General features: G+C 43.3%; 1 protein-coding gene across 4 annotated transcripts in view; it reads right to left on the reverse strand.

Annotated features, from left to right (window-relative positions):
• Positions 1–17450, reverse strand: part of DNAH8 (dynein axonemal heavy chain 8) — a 1091167-nt gene that overhangs the window by 774245 nt on the left and 299472 nt on the right. The gene's annotated exons all lie outside the window — the stretch shown is intronic.

The following is a 17450-nucleotide window of genomic DNA, read 5'->3' on the forward strand; positions in this document are numbered from 1 at the left end:
TATATGTATCTACCCTCTCTGTGTGTGTAAATAATATATGTATCTCCGCTCTCTCTGTGAGTGTATATAATATATGTATCTCCCCTCTTTCTGCGTGTGTAAATAATATATGTATCTCCCCTCTCTGTGTGTGTAAATAATATATGTATCTCCCCTCTTTCAGTGTGTGTAAATAATACATGTATTTCCCCTCTGTGTGTGTAAATAATATATGTATCTCCGCTCTCTCTGTGAGTGTATATAATATATGTATCTCCCCTTCCTCTGTGTGAGTATATAATATATGTATGTCCGCTCTCTCTGTGTGTGTATATAAGATATGTATCTCTGCTCTCTCTGTGTGTATATATAAGTGTAAACCTGTTTCCACCCCTCCCCCAATCTCATGTAGGGTATACTAGGGGAAATGCTACACTGGTTACTCATGATAACTTGGTCAAACCTTCTGGCAACCGGGTGCCCTGAGTCTCCCGCGTTGGCATGGGGAATAACAGGACATGCTTTTGTGATGAACACTAAATTCTACTTACAACTGGTGCAGCGCCTCCATCTCGTGCAGCCCCCAGGGTGGGAAGGAACCTCTGCATGAGAAACTCTCTCCATCTTCTCCCTGATAGATTCCAGTCTCGGTCGAGAAGTACAGTGAATCAGCAAAAGACTTTAGTACACCAACACATCGCAGACTGCCCATCTTACAGCAGGGTGCTTAGCAGCACATCAGCAGGCTGTCACCAAAGGATGTCCCTGGACGACACTCCCAGCCAACGGGCACTGAAAGCCGTCCCAGCTCTTCCCTTACTCCCTGATGGGGTAAGGGGAATAGTCTCTCACCTGTCCCAGAGGGAGGGCCTCAAGCCTGCCAGAGCCCTGACAGCTTGGGTGGGTAGACTATCCTCTCTCAAGAGGGGAAAGGAACTGACTAAATCAGGAAGTACAGTACATAAAGTCAGATCCAATAAGCACCACCGCTGTGCCCTAATTGAACACAAGGCCTGATGACACTACCTTTTCTGACTCACTGTACTGCAATAAGTGGGGAAACCCCATGATTACTCCTGGCAAACCTGCCCTTACCAGGTATTACTGCACAGAAGGACAGAATAATAGCCCAAACCTAACAGGGCTACATAAGATATGTATCTCCCCTCTCTCTGTGTATATATAATATATATATCTCCCCTCTCTCTGTGTGTATATAAGATATGTATCTCCCCTCTCTCTGTGTGTATATAATATATGTATCTCCCCTCTCTCTGTGTCTCCCCTCTCTCTGTGTGTTTTTAATGACGTCACCCTGCCCTGCACTCAGAGACCTCGAGAGCCAATGAGTGCCAAGGCCCGCCCCGTAGTCAGGCAATCAGCCAATGACAGCCAAGGCCCGCCCCGCAGTCAGCCAATGCGAGAGCTTGACAGCCAATGACAGCCAATGAGAGCGAGCACAAACCCACAGACAAACATCTTTTGAGTTTTATATATATAGATGTTTTATAATGTTGTATACTGTATGTATAAATGTCTATGCAGTCAGCCTGGGCATTTACATAGGTGCCAGGATATCTGCATTGTCATTGAAGTTCAAAGGAGGTCCAGAGAATAGGAGGCACCCCACTGGGGCCCCTTTATGACTGCGAGACCTGGTGGAGCCTGCCCAGCAGATGGGTTATGAATTAGCTGGGGGAAGTTGCTGCTCGTAAGCGCGTTTTCCATTAGCTTGTTCATATTTCCCGTTCACCCATTTTTTCAAGCCGACTTGGCACGCCCCCTCCTCTGACATCAGCAGCCAGACGAGCCCCGTTCTGATTGGATGGTGGGAAAAGTTCCCATGCTCTGATTGGCCTAGGTCTATGAGTTTAAAAGAGGTAGAGGAGTTTAGGTAAAATATTCATTTTAATAGTAATTACCCTCCCAAACCAGGATATTATATGGATTCCAAGTGGCCACATCTTTTGCTATTTGGTCGAAAAAGGGTTTAAAATTTATGTTATATAGAGTTGAGTAATCTTTTGTTATTTGGACACCTAAATATTTCATGTGGTTCGGATTCCATTTAAAGTCGAAATTAAGTTGGAGTAGTTTTACCATTTCTTTGGGAAGATTTAAACTAAGGGCCATAGATTTGGAGTGGTTAATTTTATAAGTATCAAAAAATGTAGTGTGTGGTGCACAGCAGCAAGAAGCAGATCATGTAGCAATAAAAAATGATTTATTCAAGCTGCATTAAAAAACGGTAGAGAGTACAACACTCCTATGCGTTTCGTGCTGTGAGGCACTTTATCAAGGAGTATGGTTACCTCTGTATACATGAATTGACAACAAGGGACCAAGCATTTGAGCTCCTACAGAAACCTATACATACTGGTTAATTTTAGAATCTGAAAGAGAACCAAATTCTGATCAAACTTGGAAAAGATTAGGGAGTGAAGCAAGAGGTTTGGAGAGCGTCAATAGTATATCATCCGCAAAAAGAGCTATCTTGAATTCCTCGTTTTCAACAAAATACCCATAATATTGGGATTTATTCTTATCTGGCAGGCTAATGGTTCTATGGCCAAGGCAAACAACAAAGGGGACAGCAGACACCCCTGTCTGGTTCCATTTAATATTGGGATCGGACAAAGAGTTGTTTGTTTTCACTATGGCCGTTGGGGCAGAGTATAGCATGTTTATGTTATTTAAACTTTTGGGTGTGAATCCCATCTGTGAGAGCGTGGCCGTCATAAACTGCCAGTCTAATTTATCGAACGGTTTTCCTGCATCTAATGAGAGTAATAGAGATGGGCATGTTGTTTGTTTCGCCACATGTATTAGATTTACCGTCCTCCTTGTGTTATCAAGGGCTTGTCTGCCCAGGACAAAACCCACCTGATCCGGATGGACCAATCTAGGGAGAAAACAATTTAGTCTAGTGGCCAATATTTTTGCATGTAATTTTAGGTCTGTATTTAACAGGGAAATAGGTCTGTAGCTAGAGCACATCAGGGGGTCTTTTCCTTCTTTTGCAATTACCACTGTGGTTGCTCGTAACATATCTCTAGGTGGGGAAAGGCCAAGAAGCATCTCATTAAATATCTTGCTTAGATATGGGAGAAGTGTTGTGGAAAATTTCTTGTAGTAAAGGTTAGAAAATCCGTCCGGACCAGGGGCCTTCCCAATTTTCAGGGATTTAATTGCCTCCAAAATTTTGAGTGGCTCAATAGTTTTTTCGAGGTCTATTATATCATGCAGTTCCAGTGTGGGGAGTCGGCATTCTGTTAGAAAGTTCCAAAAAAAAATTGCCCTTTTATTTTTAGTCGAGTCTCCCACTGGGCCAGGTAAATTGTAAAGGGATGTACAAGCATACCCCGCATTAACGTACGCAATGGGACCGGAGCATGTATTTAAAGCGAAAAAGTACTTAAAGTGAAGCACTACCTTTTTTCCACTTAGCGATGCATGTACTGTACTGCAATCTTCACATACGTGCATAACTGATGTAAATAACCCATTTGTAACAGGCTCTATAGTCTCCCGCTTGCGCACAGCTTCGGTACAGGTAGGGAGCCGGTATTGCTGTTCAGGACGTGCTGACAGGCGCATGCGTGAGCTGCTGTTTGCCTATTGAGCGATATGTACTTACTCGCGAGTGTACTTAAAGTGAGTGTCCTTAAACCGGGGTATGCCTGTATAGTATTCTTTAAATGCGTCACTTATAATTTTGAGGTTGTGGGATACCAAGCCATTTTTGGTGTACAAATTATGAATTTTAGCTTTTACCTGTTTTTGTTTTAACTTGCGTGCCAGCATTCTATCTGCCTTTTATCGTAATATTTCTGTTGAGTCCATCTTATAGCTTTTTCTGCGTTTGTCACCAACAAAAGATTTAATTGGCCTCTTACTGAAATTATTTGCCTGTAATTTTTCCGGGAGGGGTTTGCTTTATGGATAGATTCTAGTTCTGATAATTTTTGTGTTAATATTTAGATTTGTTTTGTTTTTTCTTTTTTTTTCTCGAGAAGCGAAAGCAATTAGCTTGCCTCTAATCACTGACTTATGAGCCTCCCAAAAAGTAAAAGAGGAAACCTCTGGAGTGATATTTATTTTGAAATATTGGGCCAGTTCCTCTTTCACTAATTGGAGATTATGTGGATTCATCAGTAAACATTTGTATTGTTTTGCGACAATAAAGAATGTTTGCCTTTACTGGGATGCTGGGATCGGGAGATTTCTAGGCTATAAGTTTCAGGCTGGGTTTGTCGGAGAAAGTCTTTACAGAATGTGTCTATGTAGCGGGGTTCCGGAGTTATGGGATACCCCAAACGTTGTATCCGGAGATGGAGTGATATCTTCTGATACAGCTAAGCACATTACTCCGCCAAACTCGGACTCTGAAAACATTCTTACGACTCACCGCCAGGATCACTGCTGCAGCATCTTCCAGACAAGGTAAATAGGTATGAAGGGGTTAAAAGATATCTGCAGGTCAGAAGGGTTACAATTTGATATATGACAGAAAATGTGTTGTTAGAAAATGTTAAGCATTCAAAAACGAAAAACCCAATAAAATATGAGTTATATAAAAAAAAAAAAGATATCTGCAGGTATACACGGAGTCCTTAGTATAGCAGGGGCTCCTCAGTATAGCAGAGGTTCCCACATACATGCCCAGGTATCCTGAACCTAGTTTAGGGGTTATGGGGCAGCTACAGCTAGGTTATAAAGCTGAGCAGGCTTTAAAGTGTCTAAATGTTGTAAAATAATTTTTCTCATGCGTGCCAGCAATGAGTCTAGTGAGTGTAGAGTATATACTGTACACTTTCTCCACCCCTGACACCAGAATAGGGACTCATAACTTTTAGCACACGGAAAACAGGACACAATATATTTTATTAAATGGGTATAGTTTAATGTTTATATATTGATTGCCAAAGGTGTAGATCATCGGGAAGCGCAAACATGTGGAAAAAGAAAAAATATTCTGATGGTGCAATATTGTTTAAAAAAAAATGTGGAGATGATAGTATCAAGTCAATGTGTAGAATACTCACAAATGTGAGATGAACTGTATACACGTAATGGTATCTTTGGATGATGATCCGCCAGAATGCGGTGGAAATACAAGTAATCCCAATGGAAATGTACACTCCGGTAAACCTTAGTGACGAAACCGAGGAAGGTGAAACGCGTAGAGTGACTTTGACCAATCAAATCCACAACCGGCCGGAACCCCTGGAAGCGGATGACGTCACTTCCGGTATCGGTGAGACGCATCCGTGACACGCACGCCAAAACACAGGGGAAGCAGAGAGACCATTGATCCTGCTGCCGAGATCCGTTGTGTGAGATCTAAATGCCTGATAATACTTTTTATCATGTGAGTGCATTGTATTACACTTACGTTTTATAAATACCATATACAGTCTGCACTATGTTCGATTCTTTTGTTTTATACTAAGGTTTACCGGAGTGTACATTTCCATTGGGATTACTTGTATTTCCACCGCATTCTGGCGGATCACCATCCAAAGATACCATTACGTGTATACAGTTCATCTCATGTTTGTGAGTCTGTGGAAGGGAACCTCCTGTGGCGCTGAGGTATGAATGGAAGTATGATCTTGTGCAAAAGTTCTTGTCTTGAACTATAAGCCTCAGAAAAGGAAGACAAAAATGCAACAAACACTACAATAGTGCATTACCCAGGGACATAGTACAATATAATAAAGAGCAATTTATTCTATAAAAATATATGTAAAACAATTAATCAGACATTGGTGTCAGACTTGAAATACATTAAAATCTTCCATCCGCTTGTGCTCTAGGAAGATGAATTGCTCCGCCGTGGTAAAATTGAAATCCTACTCACTGGACGTGAATAGGTCATGCGCAATGGTTAAAAGGTCTTTAACTCAGGTAACACCGCTCGCCGTGGGGTGGAACAGCCAGTTGATGCGGGAGAATCGCCTTCAATACTCGTAGTCTCCTCGCTAGCAGAGTCCGGTCGATCGGCTCCACTGCTGACGTCACCGCCTTGGATAGCACTGCTACGGTGTCCCTGAAAGGCCAAAAAACCTCCAACGCGTTTCAAAACTCCTATTGATGGGTTTCTTCGTCAGGGATGGTTGCTGCATGGGGCTGTACTTCTATATATACCCCAGATCGTTCAATTAAGGTAATTGTTTTGTTTTGATTTGGGAAACACCCAGTAGAATGTCCTCTAATTGTACATAGATATGGGATGCAATGGTGAATGACTTGAAGAAGTGGATTACATCAGATATGAACAGATAATGTGGATAAATTACATATTATCACAATAGGCACAACATTAAGAAAAAACATATTATCACAATAGGCACAACATTAAGAAAAAACATATTATCACCATATATATAGACATATGTCCAAATGATGGACTGGGAATATAAATAAATCCCTCCTATATGGTAAGTGAAACATGTGTCCTCAATATCTATTCAAATGAAGCAATGGATTTACAGCATATGTAATGAAACACAGCATATGTAACTATACACAAATATGCATCAAAAACAATGTTATCTGATGCTGGAATAGAGATTTTACAAACATAAAGAACAATTTCAAAGAACAATTGTCCCTTGTGTGATGGTCAACATATAATTGTGACAATAAGTCACTAGACAGTGTAAACATGTTAGAATACACCCTTTAGAAAGATAATATGTTGAGAGACTATATATTAGAGAGTATATATTAGAGAGACACCTTTCCAAGGCGTGACACCTGAGACAAGATCTTGCAGTATATGATTATGATCACATTGAGTAAAAAATTTCTAAATAAATTTACCATTAGTAATTAATATGAATTATAAACTAAATATAAGTGATAGTAATAATAACTATATATTGAAGTGATAGAACAAAATATTTTGATAAATTAATATTAAGGATAACACGATAATATATTAATGAAATTAATACAATTAAAAATTAATTAATTAATGGTATTTGAGATATTTGGCAGGCTACCACATAATGGCTGTTACTGTCAAAATTTATATCATGTTGTACTTGTGGTACTTTTTAACATTTGTCGGCAGATAAGGACAGGGACATTTTGCATGTTATGTGGTATAATTAAAGGAGCGATGATATATCTACTTGAGGAATGCTGACAGATCAAATTGAACATTCAGACCTAATGGACTGAGCATTTTTAATTCGAAAATCAAAAAGGATTCCCTTCTAGAAATGAGGTTTAATTTATCTCCTCCTCGCTTACAGAATGTGGGACATTCAATGGCATGACACTTCAGTCCTGCTGGACTTTGTGCATGATTTAATTTGAAATGGAGAGAAACATTATGGGACTCAAAGCCTCTTTTGATGTTGTATATGTGCTCCCCAAGTCTTCTTTGCAGTGTTCTACCCGTGCGACCCACATATTGTAGGCCGCACTGGCATTCCAACAAATAAATGACAAATTGGCTGTGACAGTTGATTAATGTCCTAATGGGATACTCTTTATGTGTGATATTAGATAAGAACTTTTGAGTTTTAATACTGTGTTGGCACGCTATGCATTTAGCACATGGGAAGTATCCCTTAATTGTATCTCTTGCTTTTTGTGTGTTTCTACTGAATGGACAGCTGGGTGACAGTTTTGTTTTAAGATTGTTTGCCTTCCTAAAATATATTTCTGGTTTTTCTTTCAGATATCCTTTCAAGATGTCATCTTGTCTTAGAAGACCCCAGTATTTATCAAATGTTTTTATTATCTGTGGTGCCAGAGAGCTGTATTGTGTGATAAAGGCCACTGTGTCTGTCTTGCTATTGATTTTCTCTTTTGGTTTGTATTCCAATAAATCAGACCGTGTCATAGCTTTTACTGTCTCAATGGCTTTATCTAACTGATGTCTATTGTAATCACAGTCAACAAACCTCTGTTTTAGATCTTGTGCCTGTGCATCAAATTCTAAAGGGTCCGAACAATTACGTTTGATTCTAACCAGCTGTCCCTTGGGAATGTTTTTAATCCAATTTGGATTATGATGACTGCTGGCTAGAAGGTAATTGTTGGCTTGCACTGGTTTGTAGTATGTTCTGGTTTGCAGGACATTATTTTCCGTGTACAGCTGTAAATCCAAAAATTCTATACAATTTTTGCTCTCCTTAAATGTAAATATTAAATTCCTATCATTATCATTCAGGTGTGTTTTAAATTTCTCTAACTCACATGCGGTGCCTCTCCATATGAATATGACGTCATCTATGTAGCGCCGCCATAGGACCAAATTCACCCCCAGTTCTAAATCGGACCAGATGACATCATCCTCCCACTTGCCCATATATAGGTTTGCGTAACTGGGAGCGAATTTGGTACCCATGGCGGCGCCACATGTCTGAAGATAGAATTGTTCCATGAATAGGAAATAGTTATGCCTTAGAATGAAATTGATGGATTCCATCAGAAATGTAACCAACCCAACTGACATGGATTTATCTTGCTCTAATACAGATGCTATCGCATCACACCCTTTTTCGTGTGATATTACAGTGTAAAGCGATGTTACATCAGCTGTTACTGTAATGAAATCTTGATGCCATCGAATGTCCCCCAAAATCTGTAAAATGTGAGTGGTGTCTCTTAAATAAGAGCGCAGTTGATTTTTTTGCAAGTGATGATCAATATACTGTGATAATGATGAAGTGATTGATCCTATACCCGATATTATTGGGCGACCGGGAGGTCTCATGAGATCTTTATGTATTTTTGGGATCATATAAAAGATAGGGATCCTTGGATGTAAATTATACAAAAATTCGTACTCCTTCTCATTTATGACAACTCCTTTAACAGCTCCCTCCAATAGAACTTTTAGAATTTGGACCCTTTGGACCCTTTAGAATTTGATGCACAGGCACAAGAGCTAAAACAGAGGTTTGTTGACCATGATTACAATAGACATCAGTTAGATAAAGCCATTGAGACAGTAAAAGCTATGACATGGTCTGATTTATTGGAATACAAACCAAAAGAGAAAATCAATAGCAAGACAGACACAGTGGCCTTTATCACACAATACAGCTCTCTGGCACCACAGATAATAAAAACATTTGATAAATACTGGGGTCTTCTAAGACAAGATGACATCTTGAAAGGATATCTGAAAGAAAAACCAGAAATATATTTTAGGAAGGCAAACAATCTTAAAACAAAACTGTCACCCAGCTGTCCATTCAGTAGAAACACACAAAAAGCAAGAGATACAATTAAGGGATACTTCCCATGTGCTAAATGCATAGTGTGCCAACACAGTATTAAAACTCAAAAGTTCTTATCTAATATCACACATAAAGAGTATCCCATTAGGACATTAATCAACTGTCACAGCCAATTTGTCATTTATTTGTTGGAATGCCAGTGCGGCCTACAATATGTGGGTCGCACGGGTAGAACACTGCAAAGAAGACTTGGGGAGCACATATACAACATCAAAAGAGGCTTTGAGTCCCATAATGTTTCTCTCCATTTCAAATTAAATCATGCACAAAGTCCAGCAGGACTGAAGTGTCATGCCATTGAATGTCCCACATTCTGTAAGCGAGGAGATAAATTAAACCTCATTTCTAGAAGTGAATCCTTTTGGATTTTCGAATTAAAAATGCTCAGTCCATTAGGTCAGAATGTTCAATTTGATCTGTCAGCATTCCTCAAGTAGATATATCATCGCTCCTTTAATTATACCACATAACATGCAAAATGTCCCTGTCCTTGTCTGCCGACAAATGTTAAAAGTACCACAAGTACAACATGATATAAATTTTGACAGTAACAGCCATTATGTGGTAGCCTGCCAAATATCTCAAATACCATTAATTAATTAATTTTTAATTGTATTAATTTCATTAATATATTATCGAGTTATCCTTAATATTAATTTATCAAAATATTTTGTTCTATCACTTCAATATATAGTTATTATTACTACCACTTATATTTAGTTTATAATTCATATTAATTACTAATGGTAAATTTATTTAGAAAATTTTTACTCAATGTGATCATAATCATATACTGCAAGATCTTGTCTCAGGTGTCACGCCTTGGAAAGGTGTCTCTCTAATATATACTCTCTAATATATAGTCTCTCAACATATTATCTTTCTAAAGGGTGTATTCTAACATGTTTACACTGTCTAGTGACTTATTGTCACAATTATATGTTGACCATCACACAAGGGACAATTGTTCTTTGAAATTGTTCTTTATGTTTGTAAAATCTCTATTCCAGCATCAGATAACATTGTTTTTGATGCATATTTGTGTATAGTTACATATGCTGTGTTTCATTATATACACTACCGACACACTTTATTAAAGTGTGGCCGGTACCGCAAGCCGGGAGATTTCCCGGCTTGCTAGTGGCCGCCCCTCGGCGTGCCGCGCGTCATAGACGCGCGGTCACGCGTCTTCGGGAGCGTGCGCCCCCTGCACGCGCGTCCAGGGGCTCCCCGAGGGAGCCCTGGTGTCCCGCGATCGCGGGACAGCGGCAGGGGGTTCCGGGGGACCCGGCGGACCCGGCAGCGGTAGGGAGAGCGCCCCGATCGGAGGGCGCTCTTCCGCTGCTTCGGCGCGCGCCCGTCACTCTCGGGCGCGCGCCAGGCTACTGCTGCGGCCAAGAACGGGCAAATGCTCGAATAAACTTGGCCGCAGCAGTATGCTGTAAATCCATTGCTTCATTTGAATAGATATTGAGGACACATGTTTCACTTACCATATAGGAGGGATTTATTTATATTCCCAGTCCATCATTTGGACATATGTCTATATATATGGTGATAATATGTTTTTTCTTAATGTTGTGCCTATTGTGATAATATGTCATTTATCCACATTATCTGTTCATATCTGATGTAATCCACTTCTTCAAGTCATTCACCATTGCATCCCATATCTATGTACAATTAGAGGACATTCTACTGGGTGTTTCCCAAATCAAAACAAAACAATTACCTTAATTGAACGATCTGGGGTATATATAGAAGTACAGCCCCATGCAGCAACCATCCCTGACGAAGAAACCCATCAATAGGAGTTTCGAAACGCGTTGGAGGTTTTTTGGCCTTTCAGGGACACCGGAGCAGTGCTATCCAAGGCGGTGACGTCAGCAGTGGAGCCGATCGACCGGACTCTGTTAGCGAGGAGACTACGAGTATTGAAGGCGATTCTCCCACATCAACTGGCTGTTCCACCCCACGGCGAGCGGTGTTACCTGAGTTAAAGACCTTTTAACCATTGCGCATGACCTATTCACGTCCAGTGAGTTGGATTTCAATTTTACCACGGCGGAGCAGTTCATCTTCCTAGAGCAGAAGCGGATGGAAGATTTTATTGTATTTCAAGTCTGACACCAATGTCTGATTAATTGTTTTACATATATTTTTTATAGAATAAATTGCTCTTTATTATATTGTACTATGTCCCTGGGTAATGCACTATTGTAGTTTTTGTTGCATTTTTGTCTTCCTTTTCTGAGGCTTATAGTTCAAGACAAGATCATACTTCCATTCATACCTCAGCGCCACAGGAGGTTCCCTTCCACAGACTTCTCATCTGGTTGGAAGATACCAGAATAACCTTTTGGGCAGCTCAAGGAATACCTTCATTGAACTTTGTATCACAGGTTTTTTATTTTTGTATATCACTGTATTTTGTTTGCACGAGCGCTATTTGCACTTATCATTTTACCACTTCATGTTTGTGAGTATTCTACACATTGACTTGATACTATCATCTCCACATTTTTTGTTTTAACAATATGCACCATCAGAATATTTTTTCTGTTTCCACATGTTTGCGCTTCCCGATGATCTACACCTTTTCAATTTTCCACGGGATTGAGAGAGCAATCCCACACTGGGTCACAGCAGCATTCATCAAATGTGTTTGTATTAGTATCACTGTTGTTTAGTATTGCACTAATGATTTGTCACACATTGATAATTTTAGAGCGCCATTATTGATAAGTTTGTTTTTTCACATATATTGATTGCCAACCTGTATATGAACTTTCTAAGCTTTCTAAGTCATGGATTCCGGAATACCCTGCTGGCAACTAAGCTTGGTGCCTCTGTGTCTGTCCGGAGTCCTTACTTGAAAGACTCAGGGATGCCAAGGTGTTAGAACAGGAGGGGCACTGCAGTTATACTTGAGTACACACGTCCTGGCCTAGCACAAGGCTGTTCGATAACCATTTGCCAAAATCCAGACTCTGTGGCGCCTGAGCAGAGGGTGGGCTCAGTATGCAAAGAGGCAGAGGGGCCAGGTTAGCCCATGCCCCCCTTGCTACCTGAGAAAAAGTGCCCGCCATGCTTTACAATACCGGCAAACTGGTGATTGGCTGGAAGGAGAATTCCAACGCTCAGGTTAGTTAATGAAAGCCTGAAAGCTTAAGGGCTGTTATATACAGCATGCGGCCGTGTGTGCCTATGCGAACGCGCGCGTGCACGTACCGCATGCTTTTCGTAAGTATACAGTGTTGAGTATACAGTGTTTATGTGTGTATGTATGTGTGTGTATGTATATGTGTGTGTGTTTATGTGTAATTTATTATTTATTTAAAAAAAAACATTGTTAAAAATAAAAAATGTATTAGATTTGTGCACACACAAATACACACACACAAATACACACACACACACACACACACACACACACACACACACACACACACACACATATATACATACACACACACATATACATACATTCAGAGCCGGTAGCGGTGCGAAAAGATGTATTTACTCATCTTCGCCGCTGTCTGTCGGCTCCCCTCTCCCTGCCGTGCGCGCGCGCGGCCCTTGTATAGAAAGGCTGATTAACGTCAGCCAACTAAAATACCGCTCGCGCACGGCGTAGCACGCGTCCGGCACTATAGAACGTGCCTAAGAGAGCCTGCAGCCAATGGGGAGCTCAGATTCCAAGCGCCAAACCAAGAGCGGCGAATTCAAAGATGCTCAGAACTGAATAGACGCGAGCGGACTTCATAATGTATCTGTCTATGGACTGATTGCTATTCATTTGTTATCTGTGCACCAATATAATAATCAGTTTATAACACATTGAGAGACTACACACACAATTGTGGTTAGGTAGCACTGTACATACGGTGTTTAGTTTCACATTTATGCTATACCATACTAAACTGTACACACAGCTATTAGTCTGACCAGCTCTACCTCAAACATTGTTATCAAGTAGGGTAAAGGTGTTAGAAGCTCCCAGGCCATTAGACCTTTATTGATATACCACCACTAAACACTAGTGTCTGGATCTAGAGCAGGCCTGCACAACATCCTGCACTCACTGTGCGGCCCGCGGCGGCTTTCTGCTCTCCCCCTGCCTCCCTTGTCCACTCTCCCCCTCCCTCCCTTGTCCACTCTCCCGCGCCCCCCCCGCGAGCTCTCTGTCACCATCCCCCGCGAGCTCGCTGTCACCATCCCCCGCGAGCCCGTTCTCCCCCTCGCAGAGTAGCAGCGCGCTCTAGCATTGAGGCACTTCCTGCCTGCTGCTTGCTAGAGCGTGTATGGCACTGCATGCACTCCTGCTTGGCCGGCAGAGGTATTTACTGCTTGGAAAGCAGATGTATTTACTGGTTAATGTGAGGTGCTGGGGGGTTAATGTGAGGTGCTGGGGGGTTAATGTGAGGTGCTGGGGGGTTAATGTGAGGTGCTGGGGGCTTGATGTGAGGTGCTCAGGGGTTAATGTGAGGTGCTGGGGGCCTTGATGTGTGGTGCAGGGGGGTTGATGTGTGGTGCAGGGGGGGTTGATGTGAGGTGCTGGGGGGTTGATGTGAGGTGCAGGGGGGGTTGATGTGAGGTGCTGGGGGGTTGATGTGAGGTGCTGGGGGGTTAATGTGAGGTGCTGGGGGCTTGATGTGAGGTGCTCAGGGGTTAATGTGAGGTGCTGGGGGCTTGATGTGTGGTGCAGGGGGGGTTGATGTGAGGTGCAGGGGGGGTTGATGTGAGGTTCAGGGGGGAGGTTGATGTGAGGTGCAGGGGGGGTTGATGTGAGGTGCAGGGGGGGTTGATGTGAGGTGCAGGGGGGGGTTGATGTGAGGTGCAGGGGGGGGTTGATGTGAGGTGCAGGGGGGTTTGATGTGAGGTGCAGGGGGGGTTGATGTGAGGTGCATGGGGGGTTGTACTTCCCCCCTATTTCTTTTTATGTACCCTTTTTCTGTATTTCTGAAAAACGATCAATAAAAAATGTAAATAATAAAACAAAAAAATGTATGTGATTATATTTGTCTGTATGCAATATCAACTGTATACCAAAATGTTGTTAATAACATTGTGTATTGTTCCAGGTTCAAAGCTGAAGGATGGTATTCCAAATTTGGTTCCAAGTGGGGACATTGAATTTTCCACCAGAGGGAGAGTGTAGCCATGCCTAGTTTCGGTTACCAGTCTGCCCTCCTTGACATGCAAGCCCTGGTAACAGTGCATGTGCATTGTCAGGACCAATCCTGCAGCACCAGAGCAGTGCATTGTAAGGACCAATTCTGCATTTTCCCCACAGAAGCAACTTCCTTCAGTGACAGGGGTGGAGGTGGGCCAAGGCCGGTGTTCTGCCCAATCCTGGGCTCAGACCTTGTACTTTCCCCCTCTGAACTTAAAGGGCTACACTCCTAAATTTAGTTAGTGTCTCTACCCCCTTAATAGAGACAGGTATCAGGTACCACAAAGGGGTGTACCGAGCATTGGCACCTACTGTTCACTCTCCTTTCCCCTGGCTCTATTAGGGAGTCAGGGAAGAGTAAGGACTGCCTCTGGTGCCCTTGGTCTTGGGTGGATATCCAGGGACCATGACAAGGCTGACTGCCAGTTGTACTGTGCAGACAGAGATTGTTATGTTGTGTATGCAGAGAAAGGAATAGTGTTTCAGTTGTTCAAAAATACCCTTGCCTGGTGTGCAATCTATATGTGGGGAGTGGAGTAAGTTCTCCTGCAGGGATTGTCATCATCTTACTGGAGCTTGCAGCAGATGGAGGCGCTGTACCATGTGAGATAAAGACCAGTAATCTACTCCAGAAGACTCCCGTGTTTTCCCCAATGCAAACAGCGGAAAGCTCAGCATCCTATGAATCAACAGGCAATCAGCACAACACCGCTAATGGTAGCGTGATCTCCCAGAGAGTGGGGGAAACACCGTTAAACATATTTTCAATGTTTGCAGATGACAAATACATACACTGGCGACACACTTTATTCGAGCTCGGCTAGTCCCACGAATTCGGGTATACCCGGGTGTATTGAGGTTTGTGACTGTTTTCTGCCCGAGTGCATTGAGTTATTTTCCAGGCAGGGATTGAAGCATTTTATTCCCACTGGCTGCAATACTGCACAGTATATATATATATACTGCATTACAATTCATGAATTTATGCCATCTGGTAGACACGCGAAGCATTGCAGCCTATTAAATCCTAATCATTATCATTTAACAGATCAGCCGCCCATCAGCCAGGCATGAACCCAGGCTGGGAAGGCAAATGCAACGGGGCTTGTCAGAGGTGAGGAGCGGCGCATTCCAGGTATCTGCCAGGTACATACTGGGTATTTGCTCGAATAAAGTGTGTCGCAGCAGTACTTGGTCTCCCGAATCAACTCTCTACCTGCGGGGGCTTCAGCTGATGGGTACGGTATGTGACTGACATAATTCCCGATTCAGCACAATTGACTTCTGCACTTTAGAAGTAGGAGAACCAGTAATACCTGCACTACTGATGAACAACTGGATTTGTCTATCATCTGTTGGACCCGTAATATATTCTATTCATCTTTATCTACCTCATGTATTGTATACATGACTCCCTATAAATGTTACACGTGATACACACTGCTGGTGATTGTGCCAGCCACTCACACTGACTCTAATTTCAGCTTTAAAGACTCTTTGAGCCCTCAAGGCAATTTTTGCTCTCCTCCTCCCATGTGGAGATCAGAGCTTGATCTGATGTTATACTGATATATTTTTTAAGTATATGTTTTATATGTATTTTATATCTGCTACTGGACATAGGTTGTCCTATTTTTTCTAAATTGTTATATATCTTCACACACACTTTAGGAGTTTGCACTTTTCCTAATTTTCTACATACATATGTAGCCAGGTCTCCCCAGCACGTCCGCACCCCCCTCACCTGACTGCCGATCGCGGGGGCCGCCGCGTCCAATGGCGGCTCCGTTCGGCGATGGCAGGGGAGAGGGCGGTCAGGTCCCGGCTCGGGGGTTGCCGGGGACGCGTGCGGCCGGTTGCCAAGGCCGCACGCGCATCTCAGGGCTCCCGGCGCTCCCGGAGCCGGGCGGATAGGGCGCCGCCATTGAGCTTCAGTTCGCGCATGCGCAGTAGGTCCCCGGCAGCCCAGTTAGCTCACGCATGCGCAGGGAGGCTGCGAGAGGCAGGGAAGAGTCGCGCGAGAGTAGAGAAGGAGCAGGAAACAGTGAGGCGGCCATTAGTAGTTCACGCATGCGCAGGAGAGGCGCGCACGCGGCCCCAATGGTATGGCAGCCACCTGGGAACTACAACTCCCAGGAGGCATAGGGAGACAGGCACCAGGTGCCTCATAGCGGCCAATAGGGCTGGAGGATTCTCAGCCCGGGAGAATAGATACATTTCCCGGGCTTTGGTCACATCAGTTGGAGCAGCGGAGCTGAAGGGGAAGGAAGGATGCAGGGAGTGAGTGCAGCTCCTGCATCCAGATAGGTATCCACACCCTCCAGGTAGGCCCCAACTCCCCACCAGCTTAGTGGGTAACTGATAAGGGACGGCCCTAGATAGGGAGGTCACCCTTAGTGTGTGTAAGGTGCAGGTTTGGCAGTGCCACAGCGGGTAGTGCTGTGCGCACTGGCAAATAGGCACAGTGTGAGCAGTGGGTATTTACTGCGGGTTCCAGGGTGTTGTGTGTTGACGTTGCATGTGCTGGGCGCAGTGTGTGCAGCGTGTGTGAATGTCTGCAGGCGGACGGTGAGAGCTGTGTGTCTGCTGCAGGCTGTTAGGAGTAGCGAGTAGCTAGTTATAGGGAGGATTAGGGACTTGGGTAGCTAGGAGAGTGGGGCAGGTTATTAACCCCCGCAGGCCCTAGGAGTTTTCCCCAAGTCACCTCAGGTTGCGGTTCATCAGGGACAGGCCCTAGGTTAGGGTTCCTGTCACTTTAGGGATAGATAGGGATAGCGGCGGTTGCTGTTCCCGGAAAGCGGTTGGACCCACGTTGGGGTCCACAGAGACTGTGTTCCCGAGGGGACCGCCCTAGCGGTCCACAAGTGCAGGAGTTCGGTTGGAGGAGTCCTCGCCGATTGACCCTTTGAGAAGAGTGTTGCAGGCCCGAGCATCGGAGTGCTCGGAAGGTACCTCTGTATTATATGTGCACCAACAGGCCTAGAGGTTTTAGTGACTGCGCAGTCACCCATTGACTATCTCCGTAGGAG

Source organism: Ascaphus truei, chromosome 4 (genome assembly GCF_040206685.1).
Source record: "Ascaphus truei isolate aAscTru1 chromosome 4, aAscTru1.hap1, whole genome shotgun sequence".
In the NCBI taxonomy this organism is placed as follows: domain Eukaryota; kingdom Metazoa; phylum Chordata; class Amphibia; order Anura; family Ascaphidae; genus Ascaphus; species Ascaphus truei.